Source organism: Oncorhynchus kisutch, linkage group LG25, assembly GCF_002021735.2.
Source record: "Oncorhynchus kisutch isolate 150728-3 linkage group LG25, Okis_V2, whole genome shotgun sequence".
Classification (NCBI taxonomy): domain Eukaryota; kingdom Metazoa; phylum Chordata; class Actinopteri; order Salmoniformes; family Salmonidae; genus Oncorhynchus; species Oncorhynchus kisutch.
This window is the reverse complement of record NC_034198.2, coordinates 16,574,105-16,588,872: the sequence shown is the minus strand read 5'-3', so window position 1 is coordinate 16,588,872 and position 14,768 is coordinate 16,574,105. Positions and strand designations below refer to the sequence as shown.

General features: G+C 41.9%; 1 protein-coding gene and 1 long non-coding RNA gene across 5 annotated transcripts in view; one reads left to right on the top strand and one right to left on the bottom strand.

The window, feature by feature from the left end:
• Positions 1 to 14,768, bottom strand: part of ca10a (carbonic anhydrase Xa) — a 314,149-nt gene that overhangs the window by 289,320 nt on the left and 10,061 nt on the right. The gene's annotated exons all lie outside the window — the stretch shown is intronic.
• Positions 7,739 to 14,108, top strand: LOC109870568 (uncharacterized). Its single transcript, XR_004205471.1, has 5 exons — positions 7,739 to 7,837; positions 12,993 to 13,076; positions 13,156 to 13,248; positions 13,454 to 13,564; positions 13,931 to 14,108. It is a non-coding gene; the product is annotated as an uncharacterized LOC109870568 (long non-coding RNA).

Sequence of the window (14,768 nt, the reverse complement as noted above, 5' to 3'; positions counted from 1 at the left end):
GACTGGCGGATCTGGAAGAGTCTGGTTGACTGACGGATCTGGAAGAGTCTGGCTGACTGGCGGATCTGGAAGAGTCTGGCTGACTGGCGGATCTGGAAGAGTCTGGCTGACTGGCAGATCTGGAAGAGTCTGGCTGACTGGCAGATCTGGAAGAGTCTGGCTGACTGGCGGATCCTGGCAGACTGACGGTCTGGCTGCTCCATGCTGACTGGCGGCTCTGGCTGCTCCACGCTGACTGGCGGCTCTGGCTGCTCCATGTAGGCTGACAGCTCTGGCGGCTTCTTACAGACTGGCAGCTCTGGCGGCTCCGTGCAGACTGGCAGCTCCTTGCAGACTGGCAGCTCCTTACAGACTGGCAGCTCCTTACAGACTGGCAGCTCCTTGCAGACTGACAGCTCCTTGCAGACTGGCAGCTCCGTGCAGACTGGCAGCTCCTTGCAGACTGGCAGCTCCTTGCAGACTAGCAGCTCCTTGCAGACTGGCAGCTCCTTGCAGACTGGCAGCTCCTTGCAGACTGACAGCTCTGGCTGCTCCATGCAGACTGACAGCTCTGGCTGCTTCATGCAGACTGACAGCTCTGGCTGCTCCATGCAGACTGACAGCTCTGGCTGATCCATGCAGACCGACAGCTCTGGCTGCTCCATGCAGGCTGGCAGCTCTGGCTGTGCTGAACAGGCAGGAGACTCCAGCAGCGCTGTAGAGGAGGAAGGCTCTGGCTGCGCTGAACAGGCGGGAGACTCCAGCAGCGCTGTAGAGGAGGAAGGCTCTGGCTGCGCTGAACAGGCGGGAGACTCCGGCAGCGCTGGAGAGGCGAGGCGCACTGTAGGCCTGATGCGTGGTGCTGGCACTGGTGGTACTGGGCCAAGAACACGCACAGGAAGCCTGCCATCTGTGCGGGGAGCTGCCACCGGAGGGCTGGTGCGTGAAGGTGGTACTGGATAGACCGGACCGTGCAGGCGCACTGGAGCTCTTGAGCACCGAGCCTGCCCAACCTTACCTGGCTCGATGCCCACTCTAGCCCGGCCGATACGCGGAGCTGGAATGTACCGCACCGGGCTATGCACCCGCACTGGGGACACCGTGCGCACCACTGCATAACACGGTGCCTGCCCGGTCTCTCTAGCCCCCCGTAAGCACAGGGAGTTTGCGCAGGTCTCCTACCTGGCGTAGCCATGCTCCCTGTGAGCCCCCCCCCAATAAATTTTTGGGGCTGACTCTCGGGCTTCCATCCGCTTCGCCGTGCTGCCTCCTCATACCTGCGCCTCTCAGCTTTCTTCGCCTCCAGTTCTTCTTTGGGGCGGCGATATACTCCAGGCTGAGCCCAGGGTCCTTTACCGTCCAGTTCGTCCTCCCATGTCCATTCCTTCTCTTGCTGCACCACACACCACAATAAACCCATGTCACACCCCGGCCTGACCAAATAAATAAAGACAAACACAATAATACTTCGACCAGGGCGTGACAGGTGCTGACCTAACATAATCGTTTGGTGTGCTTTCGCCGTAAAGCCTATTTGAAATCGTACACTGTGGCTGGATTTACAAGAAGTTTATATATATAAAATGCTGTAAAATACTTGTATGTTTGAGGAATTTTATTTATGGGATATCTGTTGTTTTGACTTTGGCACCCTGCAATTTGGCACCCTGCAATTTTGGCACCCTGCAAAGGAATTACAGTGAAGGGGTTTTCACAGTTCATCTTTCCAACCATGGGAAAAGTGGCAGGGCGTATGATAGGCTGTTTTGTACAGGGGGTGGCATAAAATAGTATTCAGTCCTTTGTGTCCCCACACAATTACATAGTGAATGTGTAGGTTGTGTGGTCATCAACTGGGTTCATGTGGTCAGCAATTATCTGTCATTTTCCCATTTAGAGTTTCAAGAGATCCACAAGGTTAGTAGACTAAGAGCACATTATCATTTAAAGGAGTTGAAGTTGCAGGGGAGTTGCAGGGGAGAGGAAAGGGGTAAAAGGGGCCAATTGGAAGATTGGGATAATTAGGTATCCAGGGTACTATGGTGGCCCAGGTTCTAAATTTCCACTGACACAGTGTAAAGGGACTTATCTAGCCACATTATTGAGCATGCAAAACAGGCTTATAGAAAAGCATTGAACTAGCTGTAGGTTCTTTGTGTTTTCAAACACATCTAATTGTGTGTTTTGAGCCCCATGTAATTATGTGCTGCATGCATGTGGCCATGCAGTAATTGTCTATAATTTTCCAATCCAGAGTCTGGGGAGGGAGTTTTGATAGAGCAGTGTTTTCCACAAATACATAGAGAAGCCAGCCAAATAGAAAAAGTAGCCAACCAGGCACCCCCTGCCTACATTTTTTTACCGAAGGAGCTCTATTTTAGTGTCCTGGTAGAATATAATACCTTGATTCCACTTGAAATACACAGCAAAATTATTGAAAACTTTATCGAGTCCAGAGATTGAAGTCCCAGATCGTAAAAAATGTGTTGTGGTATTGCGTAGAAAGACATGAACTGACCATTTAAATTGCTGAAAATGTATGAATTCAGTGAATTGTTTGGATATTATATGGGTCTAGGCCTATATGATAAGGACTATTTTCTAAGTACAAGAACTTTAACTCTTTTAAAGTCTTATTTACAGTTTTACTGCAAGATATAAATTGCCACAATGATGTTTGTTCTTCAAATTATAAATTTGATTAAAGCTGTAAAATATAACTTTTTGGCCGACCTACCCAAATTCACATAGGCATTTTAGTTATAGATCTGTCATTCTCATTGAAAGCAAGTATAAGAAGCGGTAAATCTGTTTAGTTTTTGCGTCTTTTACTTTCGGTTTTGTACAGCAGCTTTAAACAGTTGAACAATATTTTTGGGTTATTGAAAATATATTTCATAGATGTTTAGGTGGTACAATGATTCTCTACACATTGCTTGTTTTGTCACAAATTAAAATTAGGTGAACTATTAGAATTTTTGCTATCAGGAAATGGAAAATAAATGATAGGTTTTAGATTTCCAGATTTCAGTTTTTTCAGCTCTTAACATCACACGATTTATAGATTTTTTTTTTGAATGTTCTAAATCCAGCTCAAGTTACACATATATTGGCAGGAGCCACCAAATGTCATTTTTGGTGAGATGGACACTTAAAAGTGAATGTGAACGAGAGATATTGTGGAAATTAACAAAGTTTTGACACATGCTTGTCTGAAGGAAGAACAATACTGACTCTGGAGCAGCATGTGTACACGCTGTACCTGTGTGGAGTCTAGAGTCGCTAGGGCAACGGGCCTGCCTGCTCTGCTCGGAGAAGAGGGGTCAGGAAAAGACGCAATAAAATCAAGATAGCAGTGGCAGCTGTACTAATAACTCATCCAAAGGGCTTTGACTTCTCAAACAAGCAGAAAGGTAACACAAAATGATTCCCCGTCACATTATTAATTGAGCCACTTACTTAGATAACTAGCAAGTCAAATTTAGGGGTCGCATTAATGCAGAATTCTGTGTTTTTCAAGCAATAAAAAAATATACACTGCATATGAAATATGTGACCAGATTCAGGAAACTAGGCGTATATCGCAAGTCACGACTTCACGTGAGAGCCGCTTGAACGTAGTTTTTTAAATGTTTTATCATAATGCGTTTTTTTTTGGCAGAAATGCCTTCTCGAACATGTGAACTTTCATGTGCTTTAATAACATAAGGCACATGATAAACATAATAACATAATAACATAATGCCATCTGTAAATACGAATAAAATTGTTAAAACATCGGCCAGTGTCAAGTGTGCGCTCCGAGAGCGAAATGAGATGGGTGGGGCTAAAGTTTAAGAGGGTGTGAATGATGCTGAATGGGTGTAGACAAAGAGGAACTCTTCACTAGATACCAAAACATTCATTTTCTCAGGCCATTTTCTCAAAAGTGAGTTTACAAGTTTATCAACTTGTTCCTCAAATGCATTGTATGATATACCATTTTGTAGCTCTGTGTCTCTACTTTTAACCAATGTAAAAAGCAGACAACACTCTGACTGATGTGTAGCTACTTTTCTCAGTGTAGCAAGCCTACTCTACATTATTTATATGATAACATTACAAATATGATAATTTCTGCAAAAAAAGACCTTGCTCTTTCATTGTACATTCATTTACTTTACTAGACAATTAGTGTTGCACTTCTATTGTCATCTGATGAATGTGTTGCACTAATGTATTTTCTGTAAAGGAAAACTATAGTTGCACGTCCCTGATCACTATATTGAAGCAAAAAAACACAAGCCCTGTCAATACACAGCTGGACTCACCTGCCTCGGCTTTCTCCCGTTGTGCTATTTACAAACAAACACACTACTGGCTGAACTGTTATGGGGAACTATTCTAAGCTTCATCATTTAAAATAACGCAATCTGCTTTATCGCCTAATGTATTGCACAAGTTTACTTGGACGTATTTACTTAATAAGTAGCTACAAATATTAAAATGTATTGATAAACTTCAAAGAAATAGTTTAAATGGTATTGACAGTATTGAAAACCCATCCTGTGGCTTATCTCTAAATACCCCGGTACACGGTATTCAGCCCAAGCCTAATTATTTTCATGTCTTATGATAAACTTTGGCTAATGAATTCATTTTCAATACAATTAGTTGATTCCCTACACTGTAAAAACAGAATGGCTCAAAACAGCATTATTGTGTAATGAAACTATGAAAGTAATGCATCTAACCTGAGATCTGGTGTTTGGAGGGTGTTTGAATGTAAAACCCCAATGTAATTGTTATGATACACGGAAAGTTTTTTTTAAACAGAATAAAAGTACTCTGAAACACCCAAAGAGGATCTTCAATCGGAATATTGGTGTTTAGGGGGGTGTTGTGAAAACACTTTTGGGGGTTTTCAGTGCATGTAAAAGGCAGCACCAAAACATGATTTTTTTCAGACTATCTCTAATACAATCAAATGGTTAAGTAATGCAAATGGTTTATAGGACTACATATTGATTGATGATAAGAAACTATGGAGACTTTTTTAAATGGAATTTCACTTTCATTTTTGTATTGCACAGATTAGAAACAGGAGGAGACAGAGAAAGGTTGAAAGTGGGCCAGGCAGAAGCTGAAATTGGACCCCCGTCTTCTGGAGCAGTAAAATGGTACCTTTAATTGGAATTTTACACACTCAATCACACAGCCATGATTCTCGGGTGAATTGAAATTGACAACCAACATGTCCTTAGTAACAATTCAATGCAAGTCCTTTCAATGATTTGTTAATTTCATTTGACCATATATTTTTTTCCAACTGCATATGTTTTTCAAAATGTTAGCCTAAGTGTATTTTATAAGAGGATGACCAAAGATAGAGAAAATTCAGTGATTTAACGAATTATAAGTCTGGTTTTAATCTCCTTGCACTTCCTATCTTGCTCTCTTTTTAGAAGGTTGTGAGTAATACAACATTTTTAGACTTTATTATTTTTTTCTACACATTGTTGTATGTTTGAAGAAAGAAAAGTATACATTCTATAATACTATTAAGTAGCTTGTTGTGCCATGAGGTGTACGGACATCAAAACCATCAAACAAAATGATGTTCTATGATAAGACAACCCATTCCCACATTTCCATTTGGCAGAGACAAATACAGCATTTTGCAATGTTTCCTGGAAAACCTCAAGTTACTACTGGTGGATTGGGCTCTCATTGCTCAACAATGCCTGCCAATGATCAGATACATAAATCAATGAAAATACTGCAGAAGAAATTCTGCACTAGACAGGATGTGAAACACCATAATAGTGTTTAAAAGCTTTAGTGAGAGGAAAAAACACCAAAAGAGAAGGTATCTAATTCTTGATTTAGAACTTAACATCACTAAACAGACCTTGAAACATCAAATGAATGTATTTTCGCCCTGGCAAGGTGTTACAACAAACCGTCTCATGTTTCAGAACATCTCGGGATGATGTGTTTCAATACTCTAGCAAAGTTAGTTAAGGTTTCATCTCCTTCAAGCTGGTGGTAGCTCAATTGTCACTAGTTTTGGTGTTACAAAGCACTTCATTTTAACAGTGTACTAAGGTCAATACATTTTTTTTTTATTGTTGAATTCCGTTTTAACACCTACATTCCGTCAAGGCACCAATTATCATATTTGGACCAGAATGAGGCTCTCCACTATCTATTGTTCCTGCAGTAATGATTCACGATCTTCGTTGGATGTTTTCATAATTTATCTGCAGATAATCGCAAAAAAGGCTCCATAATGTAAACTAGTCAACACTTGCTGTTCAGTTGTCAATCAACGGACAGTAAATAGCCTAGACCTACTATGCTACTCGACTGCGTGGCTGGCTGGTTTGACTCATTGTTACTACTTACATTGCATGCCCACCCAACACGTGACATCCACAGACAGCGAATTTTCTGCTACATCAGGTTTTTCCGTCATGGACTTTATTTCCCCCAAAATTGTCTTCCCGAAAACGGGGCTGTATTTAGTCCGTCCGTTTTGGTCCAAATATAGCCGAAGGTCAGCCTGATCAGCTTGAAACATTGAAATGCATGAGATACACAAATACAAAAAGTTTGATAATTTATTGTGATATACACAATATAATAAAAGATATTGATTAAAAATCCATTTTTTTCTAATAGCTTGTTAGATGTTCTGATATAGACAGAATGACTGAAAATTAACTGTAAGTTCAAATCATTAGTTTACAATTTCATAACAGAATTTATTACAATTTATAACCATCATCCCTTGAAAATGGGAGAGGCAGAACGAACAAGTCATTCACCCACCATTTGCTCCTCAAGACGGTAACACAAGGACACAGATAATTGTAAGTGTCAACATTTCTGAAAACCTTTGATTTGATAATTTGATAAGGTTGTTATATTAATTATCAGTTTCTGTTAATGTGGCAAACTATTATTTTCTCTAGGCTAACGTTAGCAACACTGCCTGGATACTTGCACGCTAGCTAACTAGCTAGCTAACGTTAAGACACATTTAGTTGCTAGCTAGATAGTACAAGGCAGGAAAAGCAAGGCTAACCGATTTCATGGTTGTACTAACTGTTAGCTAGCTTACTGTATCGGTCTATCTATCTACGGTTAGCTATGTTTGCTGGTAACGGGTGTGGAGTCGTTGTTTTTTAACAGGAAAATGTTAAAATTAGCTAGCTAGAGTCTAACATCAACGTTACTCTTTGAGTACCTGCAACTGCTAGTTAGCTAGTTAGGCGTGAAGCTGGTTGGTTTGCTAACTAACTGTAGTATGAGTTAACAAACTTTAACTACTTAGCTATCTAGCTAGCTAAGAACATTAGCTCATAGGAGAGTGGGCAATGATATGTTATAAATAAGACAGGAGAATGAGTAGAAAATGCATTGACCAAAATTAACTTGCTAAGAAGCCTGTCAAAATCTAGTTCAAACTTGTCAAAATGTAATTCAAACTTGATCTCATTATATTTATTACTACAGTATGTTTACTATTTATCTTTATTAACTTTTTTTGCAGAAAATGAAAAAAAGTGTGAAGATTATAATTACACATCCACAACTAATCAAGACCAGAGCAGTTTCCATGAATAATGTCAGTAAGTGGATTGTTCCACGAAATGTGTGCCTTTTGATTCCCTCTGATATTGTATGAAAAACTATGGGTTTTGATGTGCATCTAATGACATTCCATGCATGATTTACTGTGTGTCATGTGCTTAAATGTTTGTTGCAGGACTATCCAGTTCACCTGGGCTGTACCAAAAAAGGCAGAAAAGCCGGTCTTATTCTCTCTCTACCCCAGCCCAGGATGAATTTAATGGGGACACGCCTGGACGGAGTAAGAGAAACTGAAGAGTCAGTGGGAAATGTCAAACCTTTCACAGGGTAGTATAGATGGGATTTTCCTTTTTGTATCAGACATCTCTGTGTCACACCCTGATATGTTGAAAAATAACTACGATGTGGGGAATCATGAGCTTCTCGTGGTGAAGATGGTGTTGGAGGAATGGAGGCACTGGCTAAAGGAGGTGGATCATCCATTCATCGTGTGGACCAACCACAATAACCTGGAGTATATCCGCATCGCCAAACGCCTCAACTACAGGCAAGCCAGATGGGCCCTGCTGTTCACACAGTTAAACTTCTCCCTCCCGGCCAGGATCAAAGAATGTCAAGCCGGATGCACTGTCCCGCCGCTATAGCCCCCGGGTACCACCCCGGAGCCCGAGCCCATCCTTACCGACTTGTGCCAGCACTCAACTGGTGTATAGGGAAACAGGTCCGGGAGGCGCAGTGGTCCCAGCCGAACCCAGGGGGGCCCTGATAATCGGATGTTTGTCCCTGACGCTGCCTGCCCTGCGGTCCTGGAGTGGGCCCATTACTCCAGGCTTGCCTGCCATCCGGGCTCCCGTCGGACCCTGGCCTCCGTGTGACAACTCTTTTGGTGGCCTACGATGGTTTCAGATGTCGCCATGTTTGTCTCCGCCTGCACGACCTATGCTCAGAATAAGACTCCTCTGCAAGCTCCGCATGGTCTTCTGCAACCACTGCCTGTCCCTCACCGTCCCTGGTCCCAAATATCTTTGGATTTCGTCACAGGTCTCCCCCCGCCTGAGGACAACACTGCCATCCTGACTATGGTCGACTGGTTTTCCAAGGCCGCTCACTTCATTCCTCTCCCCCAAACTACCCTCGGCCACGGAAACGACCCAGCTCATGGTGCAGCACATCTTCCAGATCCATGGACTGCCCGTGGACATGGTCTCCGACCGGGGCTCCCAGTTCTCGTCCTGGTTCTGGAAGACGTTCTGCACCCTCATTGGGTCATCGGCCAGCCTGTCTCCTGGGTTCCACCCCCAGTCCAATGGCCAGTCGGAGCGAGTCAACCAAGAGCTTGAGACTACTCCGCCAACCCACCCTCCTGGAGCCAGCAGCTGGTGCGGGTCGAATACGCCCACAACACCCTTCCCTGCTCTGCCAAGGGCCTATCTCTGCTTTTCCCAGAGCAGGGGGAAGAGGTTGGCGTACCTTCTGCCCAGATGTTTGTCTGCCACTGTTGATGTACCTGGAGGCCCTCCTTAAGACTACCTCCAGGTATCGATGACAAGCGGATCGCCATCGGACCCCGGCTCCCCGGAATCGACTTGGGCAGAAGGTATTCCTATCTACCCGGGATCTGCCCCTCCAAGTGGAATCCCGCAAACCCCCCCCCCCCCCCCCCCCCCCCCCCGGTTTATCGTCCCATTTCCCATCTCCAAGATTATTAGCCCCTCTGCTGTTCGTCTTCTGTTGCCCCGTACCCTTCGCTTACATGCCACCTTTCATGTGTCCAGAGTCAAACCTATGACTCACAGCCCTTTGGCTCCTGTTTATAATAAACATTGTTACTTTGACAGTCTGCATCTGGCTGATATTCTGCCTATCGGGAATATTATTCACACATGATATACAGTACATATACAGTTGAAGTCGGAAGTTTACATACACTGAGGTTGGAGTCATTAAAACTCGCTTTTCAACCACTCCATACATTTCTTGTTAGCAAACTATAGTTTTGGCAAGTTGGTTGGGACATCTACTTTGTGCATAACACAAGTAATTTTCCAACAATTCTTTACAGACAGATTATTTCACTGGTGGGTCAGAAGTTTACATACACTGAGTTGACTGTACCTTTAAACAGCTTGTAAAATTCCAGAAAATGATGTCATGGCTTTAGGAGCTTCTTTTAGGCTAATTGACATAATTTGAGTCAATTGGAGGTGTACCTGTGGGTGTATTTCAAGGCCTACCTTCAATCGCAGTGCCTCTTTGTTTGACATCATGGGAAAATCAAAAGAAATTAGCCAAGACCTCAGAAAAAATATTATAGACCTCCACAAGTCTGGTTCATCCTTGGGAGCAATTTCCAAACGCCTGAAGGTACCATGCTCATCTGTACAAACAATAGTACGCAAGTATAAACACTATGGGACCCCGCAGCCATCATACCGCTCAGGAAGGAGATGCGTTCTGTCTCCTAGAGATGAACGTACTTTGGTGTGAAAAGTGCAAATCAATCAAAGAATAACAGCAAAGGACCGTGTGAAGATGCTGGAGGAAACTATATCTATATCCACAGTAAAACGAGTCCTATATCGACATAACCTGAAAGGCCGCTCAGAAAGCAAGAATCCACTGCTCCAAAACCGGCAGAAAAAAACAGACTGGATTGCAACTGCACATGGGGACAAAGATTGTACTTTTTGGAGAAATGTCCTCTGTTCTGATGAAACAAAATAGAACAGTTTGGCCATAATGACCATCGTTATGTTTGGAGGAAAAGGGGGGAGGCTTGCAAGCCGAAGAACATCATCCCAATCGTGAAGCACGGGGGTGGCAGCATCATGTTGTGGGGGTGCTTTGCTGCAGGAGGTTCTGGTGCACTTCACAAAATAGATGGCATCATGAGGGATATATTGAAGCAACATCTCAAGACATCAGTCAGGAAGTTAAAGCTTGGTCGCAAATGGGTCTTACAAATGGACAATGACCCCAAGCATACTTCCAAAGTTGTGGCAAAATGGCTTAAGGACAACAAGTCCAGGTATTGGAGTAGCCATCACAAAGCCCTGACCTCAATCCTATAGAGCATGTGTAGGCAGACATGAAAAAGCGTGTGCGAGCAAGGAGGCCTACAACCCTGAGTCAGTTACACCAGCTCTGTCAGGAGGAATGGGCCAAAATTTAGAGTTTGACCGATTAATCGTAATGGCCGATTAATTAGGGCAGATTTCAAGTTCATAACAATCGGTAATCTGCATTTTTGGATACCGATCAGCGCCGATTACATTGCACTCCACAAGGAGACTGCGTGCCAGGCTGACTACCTGTTATGCGAGTGCAGCAAGGAGCCACGATAAGGTGCTAGCTAGCATTAAACGTATCTTATAAAAACAATTAATCTTAACATAATCACTAGTTAACTACACATGGTTGATGGTTTTACTAGTTTATGTAGCTTGTTCTGCGTTGCATTTAATCTATGCGTTTCCTGTTAATTTATCATTGAATCATAGCCTACTTCACCAAACGGGTGATTTAACAAGCGCATTTGCGAAAAAAGCACTGTCGTTGCACCAATGTGTACCTAACCATAAACATCAATGCCTTTTTAAAAATCTATACACAAGTATATATTTTTAAACCTGCATATTTAGTTCGTATTTCCTACTAACATGAATTTATTTTAATGAGGGAAATTGTGTCACTTCTCTTGCGTTCTGTGCAACAGAGTCAGGGCATATACAGCAGTTTGGGCCGCCTGGCTCGTTGCGAACTGTGTGAAGACTATTTCTTCCTAACAAAGACAGACAACTTCGCCAAACAGGGGGGTTGATTTAACAAAGCGCCTTTGCGAAAAAAACACAATCATTGCACAAATGTACCTAACCATAAACATCAATTCCTTTCTTAAAATCAATACACAGAAGTATATATTTTTAAACCTGCATATTTAGTTAAAAGAAATTCATGTTAGCAGGCAATATTAAACTAGGGAAATTGTGTCACTTCTCTTGCGTTCATTGCACGTAGAGTCAGGGTATATGCAACAGTTTGGGCCACCTGGGTCTTGCGAACTAATTTGCCAGAATTTTACATTGAAGATTGTGCAATATTTAGACTTATGGATGCCATCCGTTAGATAAAATACAGAACGGTTCCGTATTTCACTGAAAGAATAAACGTTTTGTTTTCAAAATGATAGTTTCCGGATTTTACCATATTAATGACCTAAGGCTCGTATTTCAGTGTGTTATTATATTATAATTAAGTCTATGATTTGATAGAGCAGTCTGACTGAGTGGTGGTAGGCAGCAGCGCGCTCGTAAGCATTTATTCAAACAGCACTTTCCTCTGTTTGCCAGCAGCTCTTCACAATGCTTCAAGCATTGCGCTGTTTATGACTTCAAGCCTATCAACTCCCGAGAATAGGCTGGCAATACTAAAGTACCTATTAGAACATTCAATAGTCAAAGGTATATGACATACAAATGGTATAGAGAGAAATAGTCCTATAATAACTACAACCTAAAACTTCTTACCTGGGAATATTGAAGACTCATGTTAAAAGGAACCACCAGCTTTCTATGTTCTCATGTTCTGAGCAAGGAACTTAAACGTTAGCTTTTTTACATGGCACATATTGCACTTTTACTTTCTGCTCCAACACTTTGTTTTTGCATTATTTATGCCAAATTGAACATGTTTCTTTTATTTATTTGAGACTAAATTGATTTTATTGATGTATTATATTAAGTTATAAGTGTTCATTCAGTAATGTTGTAATTGTCATTATTATTACAAACATATATATAAAAATTGGCCGATTTAATTGTTATCGGCTTTTTTTGGTCCTCTAATAATCGGTATCGATATCGGCATTGAAAAATCATAATCGGTCGACCAAAATTCACACTGCTTATTGTGGGAAGCTTGTGGAAGGCTACCTGAAACGTTTCACCCAAGTTAAACAATTAAAGGCAATGCTACCAAATACTAATTGAGTGCATGTAAACTTCTGACCCACTGGGAATGTGATAGAAAGAAAGAAAATCTGAAATAAATCATTCTCTCTACTCTACTATTATTCTGACATTTCACATTCTTAAAATAAAGTGGTGATCTTAACTGATCTAAGAAAGGGAATTTTTGTTAAACTGAGTTTAAATGTATTTGGCTAAGGTGTATGTAAACTTCTGACTTCAACTCAACATTTTCCTATCCAAATCCTTGCATTTAAGTTGCCCTGAACACACCCAAATTGGGTTTTTATTTGTGCTTCAGGGCAATCCAGGGATTTAGCTGGCTGTTCTAGATGCTCTCCTTCCCCGTCTCACTTCACACACAGTGGGTCAAGAGTACAGCTTGCCAGACAAGTAGATAAATCTTAATCAGCTAACCTGTCAACTACTAAAAAAGGTTTATTCATATGGTTTAAATGTTTGTTGCAGGACTATCAACAACTTCACCTAGGCAGTCCCAAAAAAGACAGCGAAACCACTCTCGTTCCTCCTCCTCTATCGATGTTGTAGTTGGTAAGAGACAATCGTTAAGTCATCAAAAGTGTAGTCCACCTACAGATAAGAAAATGTTTAGATAATGCTTGTGTTTCAGGACCATCCAACAGTTGGGCCATGAGTCGATCCAGCAGACACAGCAGCTCTAGCCCCTCTCATTCTCCATCTACCCATTTTCGGGATGTAGTTGGTAAGAGACGATTGTTAAGTAATCAAAAGTGTAGTCCACCTACAGACAGAAAAAGGTTTAGATAATGCTTGTGTTTCAGGACCATCCAACAGTTTGGCCATGAGTCGATCCAGCGGACACAGCAGCTCGAACTCCCCCTCTGCCATTTGGTGTACCTGTTTGCTATCTGGACCAAACACAGATTCGGTTTTTATTTGTGTTTCAGGGCAATTCAGGAATTCAGCTGGCCGTTCCCGATGATCTCCTTCCCCATCTCACTTCACACACGGTGGGTCAAGAGTACAGCTTGGCTTACGAGTCCAGAAATCTTAATCAGGTAACCGGTCAAGTCCTTAAGGTTTATTCATTGGTTTTGAATGTTGCAGAATCATCCAGGGCTTCTACTAGCCAGTCCCACCTCCAGAGCACAGACATTCTCCATATCCATCCTGTTACTCTACCAGACAATGTGGACGCAGTTATGTAGTAACTAAAGAGCACACACAGACAACATGCACACAACAGGGACACGCTCGCTCATCAGAGCTAGTTTATTTACAATGAGCAGAAATTATACACATCATGTTCCGTCTTGGTAACTGAAGGTTAAAACCATCCTTAAAATATGTATTGTAGTGTGTATGTTTAAAGAAAATAGCTTTTTACCTCTGGGTTGACACTGAGTTGGCTTTGAATTTTGCAGATTCATCCAGGGCTTCTACTTGCCAGTCCCAACGGATCCAAGAGCATCGCAGCTCTCACCCTCCCATTCCCTGCGCTAGACCACAGATGTTGTCCATGAATAATGCCAATAAGTGGATTGTTCCACGAAATGTGTGCCTTTTGATTCTCTCTGATACTTCATGTATAAATGATGCACCAATTCAGCTATTTTGTGGAATGACTAAAATTTACTACAAAATTGAAACTTGTGTTAAAGTTAAACACTGATTCCATTAGAATATAGAATATTATTGAAACGTTGAACTATATGTATTATTGCAAGCAAAACATCACTTTTATTTGCAATCACAATCTTGTCTGTCAGGATCCTCTTGCGTGTGACAACCCCATATTTCTACAGTGTCAACAAAATGTTCTCTTTTCAGAAGTGTGTTCTAACTAAAACGGTGGAGATATTGGAGGAGGCGAAATGTGTTGGGATAGCAGAGCCCCAAGACACTTTGAGTTCCATGTCAAGAGAATGGAGACGGAGCAAGACTTTGAGCAACTAGAGAAGCAGCTCCAAATTGTGGATGTACAGAATCTGACAGTGAAATTTTATTTATTTTGACATTTAATTTACACTGTAGATTTAGTCAGCATTTTTTCACACTACTAAAGCGATACAATTAGTTAATTCCACTCTTACAAGCAATGCCTGTAGAATATGTTTTTTTTAAATTAGTCATACTGAGACAGTGCATTACTGCATGACTTCCGGTGTTTCAAACAAAGTCTCTTGACACAGATTGCAAGGTTAAGCAAAATTGGTGGTAAGGACAAAGGACTGTGCCAACAAGGTCGTGGACAGGTATGTC